Below are 13,782 nucleotides of genomic sequence, written 5' to 3'. Positions count from 1 at the left end.
AACAGTGCGGCTCCCATGTAAAAACAGAAAAACCTCATAGAGCTGTGCCAAATGACAAAATCAGCTTTGTTTCATTATATGTTATGATTCTATATAAATATATTCTCTAATACAATTATGTATATTTTTTTTATTGAAGAAGACATATCTGACTTTTCACAACGTTTTCACATAGGGAAGGTCTGGGAGCAGAATGTATTTCTAGCAGGGACCTTGCTGAGCTCTGATTCCTTTAATAGGGCTGTTCTTTGCATATGTCGTGTAAAAAATAATAACAATAAGAGTGAGATGGAGCTATTCATAGGGGAACGGGGCTCCTCGACACCATCCTGACAATGTACCTCAATCATAACTTAAATTATTCTTGTCTCAGACTGCGTAAATAACGGAATTGTATGGAACCATCTGATGCTTGGGGGTTGGGAGGTTGTCATAAGGACAAATATTCTCATGGGAAGGCCAGGTTTAGAATAGCCAGGATGATCTCATGGAGAAAAGTAAATTGCATAAAGGCAGACGCGGACATATTCAGATATTTGCTCTTAATTCTTTTAGAAGTTGCATCCTGTCAGTGACAGAATGCCGGGTGTGAAGTACAAGCCAGTAATTCTGCCTCATCTATCATATTGATGATATTACTGTTTATCTCATCTTCACATAGAACAGTGAAACGTAGCTGGCGAAAGCAGAAGTTAGTCATCCTTTATTTGACCCAGATTGCTATTTAGCTCCATAATTCTGCGCTCTATTGTAGATAATGATGTACTTTGTGTTAATTACACTTAATATTTTTATTATATAGTACTTCATTTACATTTCGGTGATAACATTGGAAGACAAGGGCATGGAAAGTAGCAAAGAGTCGGTCAAAGATTGAATATTAAATTAAAGATCTGGAATAAATGAGTTGTTAGTGTGGAATAATCATGGATGATATTCAGCTAGTTTGTAAAATGAAAATAGAATAATTCTGAACAGAGACAGAGATTTTTTTCCTGTTTTGACTGTCAGTTGGATATTCTCTCATAATTAAGAGCAGGAAATCCTAAACTTGTTAGAAGCCCCAATAAATAATCTTAAACTGTTTTCCACATGCCAAGGACCATATCTGCAAGGAGATTGTATGTTCTCCTCGTGTTTGTGTGGATTTCCTCCGGCTTCTCCGGTTTTCTCCCACACTCCTGCATCCTTCTCCAGGAACCATTGTTATAAACTATTTAATCATGTATATGTTCACATGTTTTCTATGTCCTGATCATATAGGTTGCAACACTCAGGACCTGCTTCAGGTTTATGTAGGCCCTTGGACAGAAAATTCTGCTTTCTGCCTTCTCACTTTCCAAGAACTATTTTTTAGATTTTATTAATGTTCCAAAAAAGGAGGGTGTCTTGAACTTTTAGGTATATTTTTGTTATATTTTTCATTGTTTCTTTACATTTTTATATGAGTCTCCTTAGGCAACTTGAACCTGCGGTAGCTTGTACAATACATTGTAATATTGCAATTTTGCAGTTAATTGTAAGATTTCTTCTGTGAAGCTAAGCCTCAGGCTGGGCTGCAGTATTGTACAAACATGGCAGCCAAGTGCACGCCATTTCAAACTTTTAACCGTCATCTAAGAGCGTCTATCTGTATTATCAGCCAATTGCCATTTACATACGGTAATACAATTTCATGGCTAATCATCATCAAACTGTTTACGGTAAGTATTTGAAATAAAATGTAATACCACTACCACTTATATGTGTGAGCGCAAATGGCCTTCTTAGAGTCTATGAAGACATATGCTTGCCTTCCATATAAAATAATAATACAATAAATATATTATATAAATCTCACAGAAAATGCAGCAATAAGAGACAGCAGGAGGTCCTGTGCTCCCGCTCATTAGCCTCATGTAATATTCACTGCACCCGCTGTCCATCACTTCGATGCTGAAGTTGTGCCGAGTTGCTTGACAGGGGAGCAGTGCATATTACATGTGCCTGCACTCCCCCTCCTCCCATCATGAATATGTTCCCCTGCAGGCACACACATAGCCCCCCCAGTCACTAGATGCCCCCTGCTGGCAGGCACATGATAAAATAACAAACACTTAACTCACCTTCCCCTGATGGCTCCGTGCTCCCAGCTCCTCGGTTGCGCTTCCAGTGGCTGTGCCGACATCCGATCATGTGATCGGCACAGCACAGTGATGTCATCACTGTGTGCCCAGGTCACATGATCTGATGCCTAGGAAACAGGAAGTGTAACCGAGAAGCTGGGAGAATGGAGCCATCATCAGAAGGTGAGTTAAGTGTTTGTTATTTTATCATGTGTGTGCCAGCAGGGTGGCGTGTAGTTACTGGGGGGGCTATGTGTGTGCCTGCAGAGGGGCATGTAGTGACTGGCGGGGCCATGTGTGTGCCTGCAGGGGGCATGTAGAGACTGGGGGGCCATGTGTGTGCCTGCACGGGGACATGTAGTGACTGGGGAGCCATGTGCGTGCCAGCAGGGGGGCATGTAGTGACTGGGGGGCCATGTGTGTGCCTGCAGGGGGGCATGTAGTGACAGGGGGCCATGTGTGTGCCTGCAAGGGGGCATGTAGTGACTGGGGGACCATGTGTGTGCCAGCAGGGAGGCATGTAGTAACTGGGGGCCATGTGCGTGCCAGCAGGGGGCTTATAGTGACAGGGGGGCCATATCCAGGATGAGATGGGGGCAGTGTGCCAGCAGCACAGGGGGGCAATGTGCCAGCACAGGGGGGGCCATGTGCCAGGATGGGGGTGATATACATACCAGGATGAGGGACATATATATGATTTGTAAGACGGACACTGGCATTATAAGACAGACCCCCATTTAACATAAAATTATTTTTTTCTCTTTTTCTTCACCAAATTTGGGGGTGTGTCTTATAATCAGGTGCTTCTTATAAAGCGAAAAATACGGTATATCTATACTATTACTGAACAAAGTCCACTATGCTAAGACAAAAATAATTGCCAATAATACCACTATACAATGGCAAACTAAACAGCACCGTATAACATACCGTATTTTCCGGCGTATAAGACGACTTTTTAACCCCCGAAAATCTTCTTAAAAGTCGGGGGTCGTCTTATACGCCGGGAATCGACTTGTACGCCGGTGTATATGGTGGGTGGGGAGGGGGAGTGATCCTGATGACGAGGGGGCGTCTCACAGGAAAGTGAGTATCCCCCATTACCTTATCCTAGCGGTGCAGCGTGGGGGTGTCAGTGCTGGGAGCGGCGGCGGCTGCTGTGTTCTGGTGCGGCGGCTCCTCTTCTGTGTGGGGCCTCTGTGCTGTGAGGTGGCGGCGGCAGAGGCGTATCTTTATCCAGTTGGGGCTCCTCCGGCATCTCCTTAGCCCTGGAGGCCCCGCCGCAACTCCATCGGTGCAATGTGGTGGCCTCCGGGAAAATGGCCGCTGCTCAGATTCAGATCTCGTGTCCCGAGATTTCGGGACGAGATCTGAATCTGAGCAGCGGCCATTTTCCCGGAGGCCACCGCATCGCACCTATTGAGCTGCCTCCGGGAAAATGGCCGCTGCATTGCACTCATGGAGTTGCGGCGGGGCCTCCAGGGCTAAGGAGATGCCGGAGGAGCCCCAACTGGATAAAGATATGCCACCGCCACCGCCACCGCACAGCACAGAGGCCCCACACAGAAGAGGAGCCGCCGCACCAGAGCACAGCAGCCGCCGCACCAGAGCACAGCAGCCGCCGCCGCCACTCCCAGCACTGAGACCCCCACGCTGCACCGCTACGATAAGGTAATGGGGGATACTCACTTTCCTGTGAGACGCCCCCTCGTCATCAGGATCACTCCCCCCCCCCCCCCAAAAGGCACATATTCACCGGCCCTATAAGACGACATAGGGTGTATAAGAAGACCCCCGACTTTTAAGAAGATTTTATATTTTAACTGGTAAAGTTGGGGGGTCGTCTTATACGCCCAGTCGTCTTATACGCCGGAAAATACGGTATGTCTAAATGTTACCACCATCCCGTTACTGAGCAAAGCCCACTATACCATTTCAAGTGAACCAATGCAATATTCCTCTATGTTTTTAATTCTTTTGAGGTTTTGTTCTTTGGTAAAAGTGTGTTAGAGAATGCAAAATGAAAAGAAAAAACATTTCTATATACTTTCGTTTTCTTAAAATTAATTTACATTAAAAAAAACGAAAAAAAACCACACAAATTTCTATGTTGCATGCCTTTGCATTTCTCCTCATAACTCAGGCCAGAACCAAGATAGAGAAACGGGAAATAACACCGTTCCACTCAGAACTGACAGACTTCTACCCAATATGCCACAAGAGTATCTTTGTTAATATTTTACCCATGCAGACGCAAATGCAAAATTTTGAAAAGCATTTTCAAAAAAATCCATATGATATAAAATGTCCTCCCTCTATCTGAAACTGAACCTGTCAAAAACTGAACTCCTCGTGTTCTCTCCCTCTACTAACCTACCTTTGCCTGACATTGCCATCTCCGTGTGTGGTTCCACTATTACTCCCAAGCAACATGCCCGCTGCCTTGGGGTCATACTTGATTCCGAGCTTTCCTTCACCCCCCACATCCGATCACTGGCTCGCTCTTCTGATCTGCATCTCAAAAACATTTCTAGAATTCGGCCTTTTCTTACTTTCGACTCTGCAAAAACTGTTACTGTTTCACTTATTCATTCTCTTCTGGACTATTGTAATTCTCTACTAATCGGCCTCCCTTTTACCAAACTCTCCCGTCTCCAATCTGTCCTGAATCCTGCAGCCAGGATCATATTCCTCGCCAATCATTATACCGATGCCAGTCATTACACTGGTTACCCATCCACTCCAGAATCCAGTACAAAACTATTACCCTCATCCACAAAGCACTCCATGGCTCAGCACCACCCTACATCTCCTCCCTGGTCTCATTCTACCACCCTACCTGTGCTCTCCGTTCTGCTAATGACCTGAGATTAGCATCCTCAATAATCAGAACCTCCCACTCACGTCTGCAAGACTTTTCACGTGCAGCACCATTTCTTTGGAATGCACTACCCAGGTTAATACGATTAGTCCCCAATCCCCACAGTTTTAAGCGTGCCCTAAAAACGCATTTGTTCAGACTGGCCTACCGCCTCAATGCATTAACCTAAACTATCCCTGGGTGGCACATTCAAAAAACTTAAACCATAATCAGGTTCCTCGCATCATTTTCTCATACGCTTTATGTATTTAATAGCCGTCTGTACTGTTACATATTTAGACTGTTAACTGGTTCATGCAGCTTTACATGAACACCCGATCCTTACACTATGGCTGGTCCAAACAACGAAAACAATTGTTACCATCCACCTCTCGTGTCTCCCCTTTTTCCTCATAGTTTGAAAGCTTGCGAGAAGGGCCCTCACACCTCTTGGTATCTGTTTTGAACTCTGATTATTGTTATGCTGTAATGTCTATTGTACAAATCCCCTCTATAATTGTAAAGCAGTGCGGAATATGTTGGCGCTATATAAATAAAATTATTATTTATTATTATAAATTTTCAAAAAATTCACATGTGCCTCCTATGCTCCTTGTCACATCTGTACCAAAATTCAAGTTGGGATCATACTTCAAAGCATAACTATATGAACATTGTCAGTTTGAAAATCTTGAATTCACATCTGAAATGTAGGGTCTATCAGAGGTGTATTTACGGTAGATTTTCTGGCACCCAGGGCAAGAATTCAGTTTGGCATCCCCCTCTCCCAGGCACATACTGTATGTGATTTGCACACTTACTGTAGGCCGGGGTCACACTTGCAACTGCAATGCGAGAAACTCGCACGAGTCTCTCGCCTCAATACTCTCGCCGGCACTCGGGACTGGAGTGTGTGGCTGCATGTATTTCTATGCAGCTGAGCGCTCCGGTCCGAACCGCCAGCAGCAGTGCCAGGTATTGAGGTGAGAGACTCGAGCGAGTTTCTCACATTGCAGTTCCAAGTGTGACATCGGCCTTAGTCATGTGGCGATGAGCTGCTCACCCTAATTCAATGTTCAGTTGAAACCTGAGAGAAGCAGAAGAGGATCTTTCAGTATAAAAATTGCATGTGAGTGAAGCGGCCATGTGATGATTGCTGGAACCAGCAAGCAGAGCTAAATCCTGACAGTGAGGATATTACACACTGTTAGGATTGACTGCAGGGCTTCATTTTATAATTAAAGGGTGTGTCCAGGTTTGAGGTGAAAGTCTGCAGTCACAATAGGTGGCTGCAGGCTTCTGAATTCTCACAGTGTATGCACTGCTCTCTTTTAGGATTTTCCCTTGCACAAGTATGTGATTTGGATACTTCCGACTAGACACATTCCGACTAGACGTGCCCGTCTCGCTCAATTCATTTTCATTGATTTTCAGCACGTGACCACATGTATGCAAATCAACAGCACCAGAGAATCCTGACAGCGTGCAGTGCGCACTGTGAGAATTCAGAAGTCTTCGGTCACATAGAATGACTGCAGACTCCTCACAAACTTGGACAACCTTTCTAATATTCCTAATATAAATAAAAATATGAGAATTAGTCAGTATCACAAAAAACATTTATATAAAGGTACCTGATAGATGACGTTATCTCTGGTGTCGTTCTCTTTCTTTTCTTCTTCATCTTGTCCAGACTTCATGAGTTTTCTCATCCACATCCGTCTCTGCAGACTTCCATCTTCTCTGGTCTCTTGCAGCACATCCCCACATGACGCGCTTAAAGATAGTAGTGTCATTATAATGCTCCCAAATTAAAATATTTTTCCTACACTGAGCCTCTGAATAAATAATTAACCCCTCACTATATTCCCTGCACAAAATATTACCCCACACTGTCCCTCTTATGGTACATGCCCTCCACACTGTCCTCTCCTTTCCATACTGGGCCACCTCTCCACACGTTCTCTCACATTGAGGCCCCCCTATAGACTCCAGTCTCTAAATTGTGCCCCATTATCACACTTCCCCTCCTTGGTATACTGTTGCTTCCTGGCTGTGCCCTTACACTGTTCCCCCATGCTACACCACCCACACTACTCAGTCTCTATTCTGTGTCCACTCACACTTTTTTCCCACCATACTGTCTCCTTGCACATTTCCTCCTCCCTTCTCATACATTTACATTCTCACTTTGCATACTGCCTACTCACACATCCCTATGACTTCCCATACTGTGACTGCACCCATCTCATCACCCTCACTCCCCATACTGTGTCCTCCTACATTTTTCCCTCGCTTCTCATACTGTGTCTGCACCCATACCACCACTCACTATACTGTGTCTGCACCCAACCCCCATACATGCCCCCAGCTCATACCTGCCTCCTTATATTCTGTCTTCAATTTTTTCCCGATCCCCATATTGTGTTTGCATCTGTCCCTTCCTTGCTCCCCAAATTTGTGTCCTCAAATGATCCCCTGTTACACAAAATCTCACCCAGCCCCGTCACACTAAATACCTCCATCACAGTAAATATCCTTCTGCCCCATTACAGTAAATCTCCCCCACACGGTAAATACACCCCACACACAGTAAATATCCCCCACACCCAACACACAGTAAATACCCCCCAAACACAGTAAACACCCCCCACACACAGAGTAAATATCCTCCCACACACAGTAAATACCCCCCTCACACACACAGTAAATACCCTCCTCCACACACAGTAAATACCTCCCTCCACACAGAGTAAATACCTCCCCACACACACAATAAATACCCCTGTCACACATAGTAAAACTAAATGCCTCCCACACACATACAGTAAATACCCCCACACTGTAAATATCCTCCTCACACACAGTAAATGTCCCTCTCACAGACTCAGTAAATACCCCCCACACACACAGTAAATGCCCCCACACACTAAATACAACCAGACACACACGGTAAATGCACCACCCACCAATAAACACCACCCGCACCCAGTAAATGCACCCCTGTTATGACCCCAATGGCAGAGGGTCTCAAAAGTACATACCAAGTCTGCAAACACAAAAAACCAGCTCATAGGGCAGTGGTAACTGGGCTGACCATATATCTAATCCTAGCCCCACAAATAGCAGCAGCCGGGGAACGTGCCTACGTTGGTTCTAGACGTCTCGCGCCAGCCGGAGAACTAACTAACCCTAGAAGGGAAAAGATAGACCTTTCTTGCCTCCAGAGAAAAGACCCCAAAAGTTGGATACAAGCCCCCAACAAATAATAACGGTGAGGTAAGGAGAAAAGACAAACGTAAGAATGAACTAGATATTTAGCAAAGAGAGGCCCACTGACTAATAGCAGAATATAGTAAGATGACTTATATGGTCAGCAAAAACCCTATCAAAATTTCCACGCTGGATATTCAAGAACCCCCGAACTGTCTAACGGCCCGGGGGGAGAACACCAGCCCCCTAGAGCTTCCAGCAAAATCAGGAATCACATTAGTACAAGCTGGACAAAAAATAAGAGCAAAGTAAATAACCAAAAAACAAGGAAGCAGGACTTAGCTTAATTTTGCAAGATCCAAGACCAGCAGACAGGAGCAAACAGAAAGGAACTGATTACAACGATGCCAGGCACTGGACTGAGAAACCAGGAAGTTTATATAGCAACACCCCTGGACTAACGACCCAGGTGGGTGCCAAACTGAGGAAAGACAATCCCAGAGTCATATCACTAGTGACCACAAGAGGGAGCCAAAAAGTCTAATTCACAACAGTACCCCCCCTTTAAGGAGGGGTCACCGAACCCTCACCAAGACCACCAGGGCGATCAGGATGAGCAGCGTGAAAGGCACAAACTAAATCGGCCGCATGCACATCAGAGGCAACCACCCAGGAATTATCCTCCTGACCATAGCCCTTCCACTTGACCAGATACTGAAGCCTCCGCCTGGAGAGACGAGAATCCAAGATCTTCTCCACCACGTACTCCAACTCGCCCTCAACCAACACCGGAGCAGGAGGCTCAACAGAAGGAACCACAGGTACAACGTACCGCCGCAACAAAGACCTATGGAACACGTTGTGAATGGCAAACGACACCGGAAGATCCAAGCGAAAGGACACAGGATTAAGGATTTCCAATATCTTGTAAGGACCGATGAAGCGAGGCTTAAATTTAGGAGAGGAGACCTTCATAGGAACAAATCGAGAAGACAGCCATACCAAATCCCCAACACGAAGTCGGGGACCCACACCGCGGCGGCGGTTGGCAAAACGCTGAGCCTTCTCCTGTGACAACTTCAAGTTGTCCACCACATGATTCCAGATCCGCTGCAACCTATCCACCACGGAATCTACCCCAGGACAGTCAGAAGGCTCCACATGTCCCGAGGAAAAACGAGGATGGAAACCAGAGTTGCAAAAAAAAGGCGAAACCAAAGTAGCGGAACTAGCCCGATTATTAAGGGCAAACTCAGCCAACGGCAAGAAGGTCACCCAATCATCCTGATCTGCAGAAACAAAACACCTCAAATAAGCCTCCAGAGTCTGATTAGTTCGCTCCGTTTGTCCATTAGTCTGAGGATGAAAGGCAGACGAAAACGACAAATCAATGCCCATCTTAGCACAAAAGGATCGCCAGAACCTGGAAACAAACTGGGATCCTCTGTCAGACACAATATTCTCAGGAATGCCGTGTAAACGAACCACATTCTGAAAGAACAAAGGAACCAGATCGGAAGAGGAAGGCAGCTTAGGCAAAGATACCAAATGGACCATCTTGGAAAAGCGATCACATACCACCCAGATGACAGACATGCCCTGAGACACCGGAAGATCTGAAATGAAATCCATGGAAATGTGTGTCCAAGGCCTCTTCGGGACAGGCAAGGGCAAGAGCAACCCGCTGGCACGAGAACAGCAAGGCTTAGCTCGAGCACAAGTCCCACAGGACTGCACAAATGACCGCACATCCCGTGACAAGGAAGGCCACCAAAAGGACCTAGCCACCAGATCTCTGGTGCCAAAAATTCCCGGATGCCCTGCCAACACCGAGGAATGAACCTCGGAAATGACTCTGCTGGTCCACTTATCAGGAACAAACAGTCTGTCAGGTGGACAAGAGTCAGGTCTACCAGCCTGAAATCTCTGCAACACACGTCGCAAATCCGGAGAAATGGCTGACAGGATAACTCCCTCTTTGAGAATACCAACTGGTTCTGCGACTCCAGGAGAGTCAGGCACAAAGCTCCTTGAAAGAGCATCAGCCTTCACATTCTTTGAACCTGGTAAATACGAGACCACAAAGTCAAAATGGGAGAAAAACAATGACCAGCGGGCCTGTCTAGGATTCAGGCGTTTAGCAGACTCGAGATACATCAGATTTTTGTGATCAGTCAAGACCACCACACGATGCTTAGCACCCTCGAACCAATGACGCCACTCCTCAAATGCCCACTTCATGGCTAACAACTCCCGATTGCCAACATCATAATTCCGCTCAGCAGGCGAAAACTTCTGTACTCCAAAGAGACACTTTGAGCCCTTAACAAACAAAGCATTCTCACGCAAAACCTGAAACACCATCCTGACCTGCTCTACATGCGAGTCCCAATCATCAGAAAAAAACAGAATATCATCCAGATAAACAATCATAAATTTATCCAGATACTTCCGGAAAATATCATGCATAAAGGACTGAAACACTGAAGGAGCATTAGAGAGCCCGAAAGGCATCACCAAGTACTCAAAATGACCTTCGGGCGTATTAAATGCAGTTTTCCATTCATCTCCTTGCTTAATGCGCACAAGGTTGTACGCACCACGAAGATCTATCTTGGTGAACCACTTGGCACCTTTAATCCGGGCAAACAAGTCCGACAACAGAGGCAAAGGATACTGAAATTTAACAGTGATTTTATTCAGAAGCCGATAGTCAATACAAGGTCTCAAAGATCTGTCCTTCTTGGCCACAAAAAAGAATCCCGCACCAAGAGGGGAAGAGGATGGATGGATATGCCCCTTCTGCAGAGATTCCTTGATATACGAACGCATTGCGGTATGCTCAGGTACATTCAGATTAAATAATCTTCCCTTAGGAAATTTACTACCTGGAATCAAATCTATAGCGCAGTCACAGTCCCTATGAGGAGGAAGAGCACTGGACCTGGACTCGCTGAATACATCCTGGTAATCAGACAAATACTCAGGAACTTCCGAAGGAGTAGAGGAAGCAATAGACACCGGCGGGGAATCACCATGAATTCCCTGACAGCCCCAACTTGACACAGACATTGCCTTCCAATCCAAGACTGGATTATGGGTCTGTAACCATGGCAGACCCAAAACGACCAAATCATGCATTTTATGCAGAACAAGAAAACGAATCACCTCCCGATGTTCAGGAGTCATGCACATGGTTACCTGTGTCCAAAACTGCGGTTTATTTTCCGCCAATGGCTTAGCATCAATACCTCTAAGAGGGATAGGATTTACCAACGGCTCAAGAACAAAACCACAGCGCTTGGCAAACGACAGATCCATAAGACTCAGGGCAGCACCTGAATCCACAAACGCCATAACAGGGTAGGAGGACAATGAGCAAATTAAAGTCACAGACAAAATAAATTTAGGTTGCAAATTACCAATGGCGACAGGACTAACAACCCTAGTTAGGCGTTTAGAGCATGCTGATATAACATGTGTAGAATCACCACAGTAAAAACACAACCCATTCTGACGTCTATGATTTTTCCGTTCATTTCTAGTCTGAATTCTACCACATTGCATTAAATCAGGTGTTTGTTCAGACAACACCACCAGAGGATTCGCGGCTTTGCGCTCCCGCAAACGCCGGTCAATTTGAATAGCCAGCGCCATGGAATCATTCAGACCTGTAGGAATGGAGAAACCCACCATCACATTCTTAATGGCTTCAGAAAGGCCATTTCTGAAATTTGCGGCCAGAGCACACTCATTCCACTGAGTAAGCACGGACCATTTCCGAAATTTTTGGCAATACACTTCAGCTTCATTCTGACCCTGAGAAATAGCCAGCAAGGCTTTTTCTGCCTGAATTTCAAGATTGGGTTCCTCGTAAAGCAATCCGAGCGCCAGAAAAAACGCATCAATATTTGCCAATGCCGGATCTCCTGGCGCTAGCGAGAAGGCCCAATCCTGAGGGTCGCCCCGTAAGAAAGAGATAACAATTTTTACTTGCTGAGCTGAGTCTCCAGATGAATGGGGTCTCAGAGATAGAAACAATTTACAATTATTCCTGAAATTCCTAAACTTAAATCGGTCTCCAGAGAACAGTTCAGGAATAGGTATTTTAGGTTCAGACATTGGACTACTGGTAACAAAATCTTGTATGCCCTGCACACGAGCAGCAAGCTGATCCACACTTGTAATCAAAGTCTGGACATTCATGTCTGCAGCAAGCACAAGCCACTCAGAGGTAAAGGGGAGGAAAAAAGAGAGGAGAAAAAAAAAAAACTCAGACTTTCCTTTCTTGTAATCCCACTTCTGCAATGCATTAAACATTCAACTTTGGCCTGGCATACTGTTATGACCGCAATGGCAGAGGGTCTCAAAAGTACATACCAAGTCTGCAAACACAAAAAACCAGCTCATAGGGCAGTGGTAACTGGGCTGACCATATATCTAATCCTAGCCCCACAAATAGCAGCAGCCGGGGAACGTGCCTACGTTGGTTCTAGACGTCTCGCGCCAGCCGGAGAACTAACTAACCCTAGAAGGGAAAAGATAGACCTTTCTTGCCTCCAGAGAAAAGACCCCAAAAGTTGGATACAAGCCCCCAACAAATAATAACGGTGAGGTAAGGAGAAAAGACAAACGTAAGAATGAACTAGATATTTAGCAAAGAGAGGCCCACTGACTAATAGCAGAATATAGTAAGATGACTTATATGGTCAGCAAAAACCCTATCAAAATTTCCACGCTGGATATTCAAGAACCCCCGAACCGTCTAACGGCCCGGGGGGGAGAACACCAGCCCCCTAGAGCTTCCAGCAAAATCAGGAATCACATTAGTACAAGCTGGACAAAAAATAAGAGCAAAGTAAATAACCAAAAAACAAGGAAGCAGGACTTAGCTTAATTTTGCAAGATCCAAGACCAGCAGACAGGAGCAAACAGAAAGGAACTGATTACAACGATGCCAGGCACTGGACTGAGAAACCAGGAAGTTTATATAGCAACACCCCTGGACTAACGACCCAGGTGGGTGCCAAACTGAGGAAAGACAATCCCAGAGTCATATCACTAGTAACCACAAGAGGGAGCCAAAAAGTCTAATTCACAACACCCCCCCCAGGGAACGAAATACCCCTCCAAGTAGTAAATACCCCCCATAACTTTGATGCCTTCAGCTACACTGGAGCGTGGAGCACTTACCACCAATCTGTGCCTGTGCAGCAGCGGCACATGACATCAGCAGCGTGATCACATGATCGCACTGCTGGCGTTGCTCTGACCCGGCCGTCAGAGCTTCAATTGTACTCGCGTCTCTTAGATGCGAGTACTATTGAACTCTGGGAGCCGGAGTGCTGTAGTTTCTCTGTGCTGGCTGTCAGATCAGAGAACTGGCGACTCCCAGTCTGGGGGGGGCGGCAGAATGCAGCCACTGGGGGAGACAGTTGGGACAGCCACATTAGGGCACATGCCAGGATGTTTTGTAGTTAAATAGCTTTTTTGTTCAGTGAATGTGACCTCCTAATGCTGCAAATTCCACAAATGAGCATTTTCAGTTCTTTAAAACATATCAATGTTGAGAAATTCTACTGTGCCTAACAATTTGAAACAATG

At 45.7% G+C, this 13,782-nt stretch overlaps 1 protein-coding gene across 6 annotated transcripts in view; it reads left to right on the top strand.

The window, feature by feature from the left end:
* MCTP1 (multiple C2 and transmembrane domain containing 1) overlaps positions 1 to 13,782 on the top strand; it is a 1,325,457-nt gene that overhangs the window by 879,748 nt on the left and 431,927 nt on the right. The window lies entirely within an intron of this gene.

The sequence above is a fragment of the Ranitomeya variabilis genome, chromosome 1, assembly GCF_051348905.1.
Source record: "Ranitomeya variabilis isolate aRanVar5 chromosome 1, aRanVar5.hap1, whole genome shotgun sequence".
Taxonomy (NCBI): domain Eukaryota; kingdom Metazoa; phylum Chordata; class Amphibia; order Anura; family Dendrobatidae; genus Ranitomeya; species Ranitomeya variabilis.
Note: the sequence above shows the minus strand (reverse complement) of the source record. Positions and strands in the feature narration are given on the sequence as shown.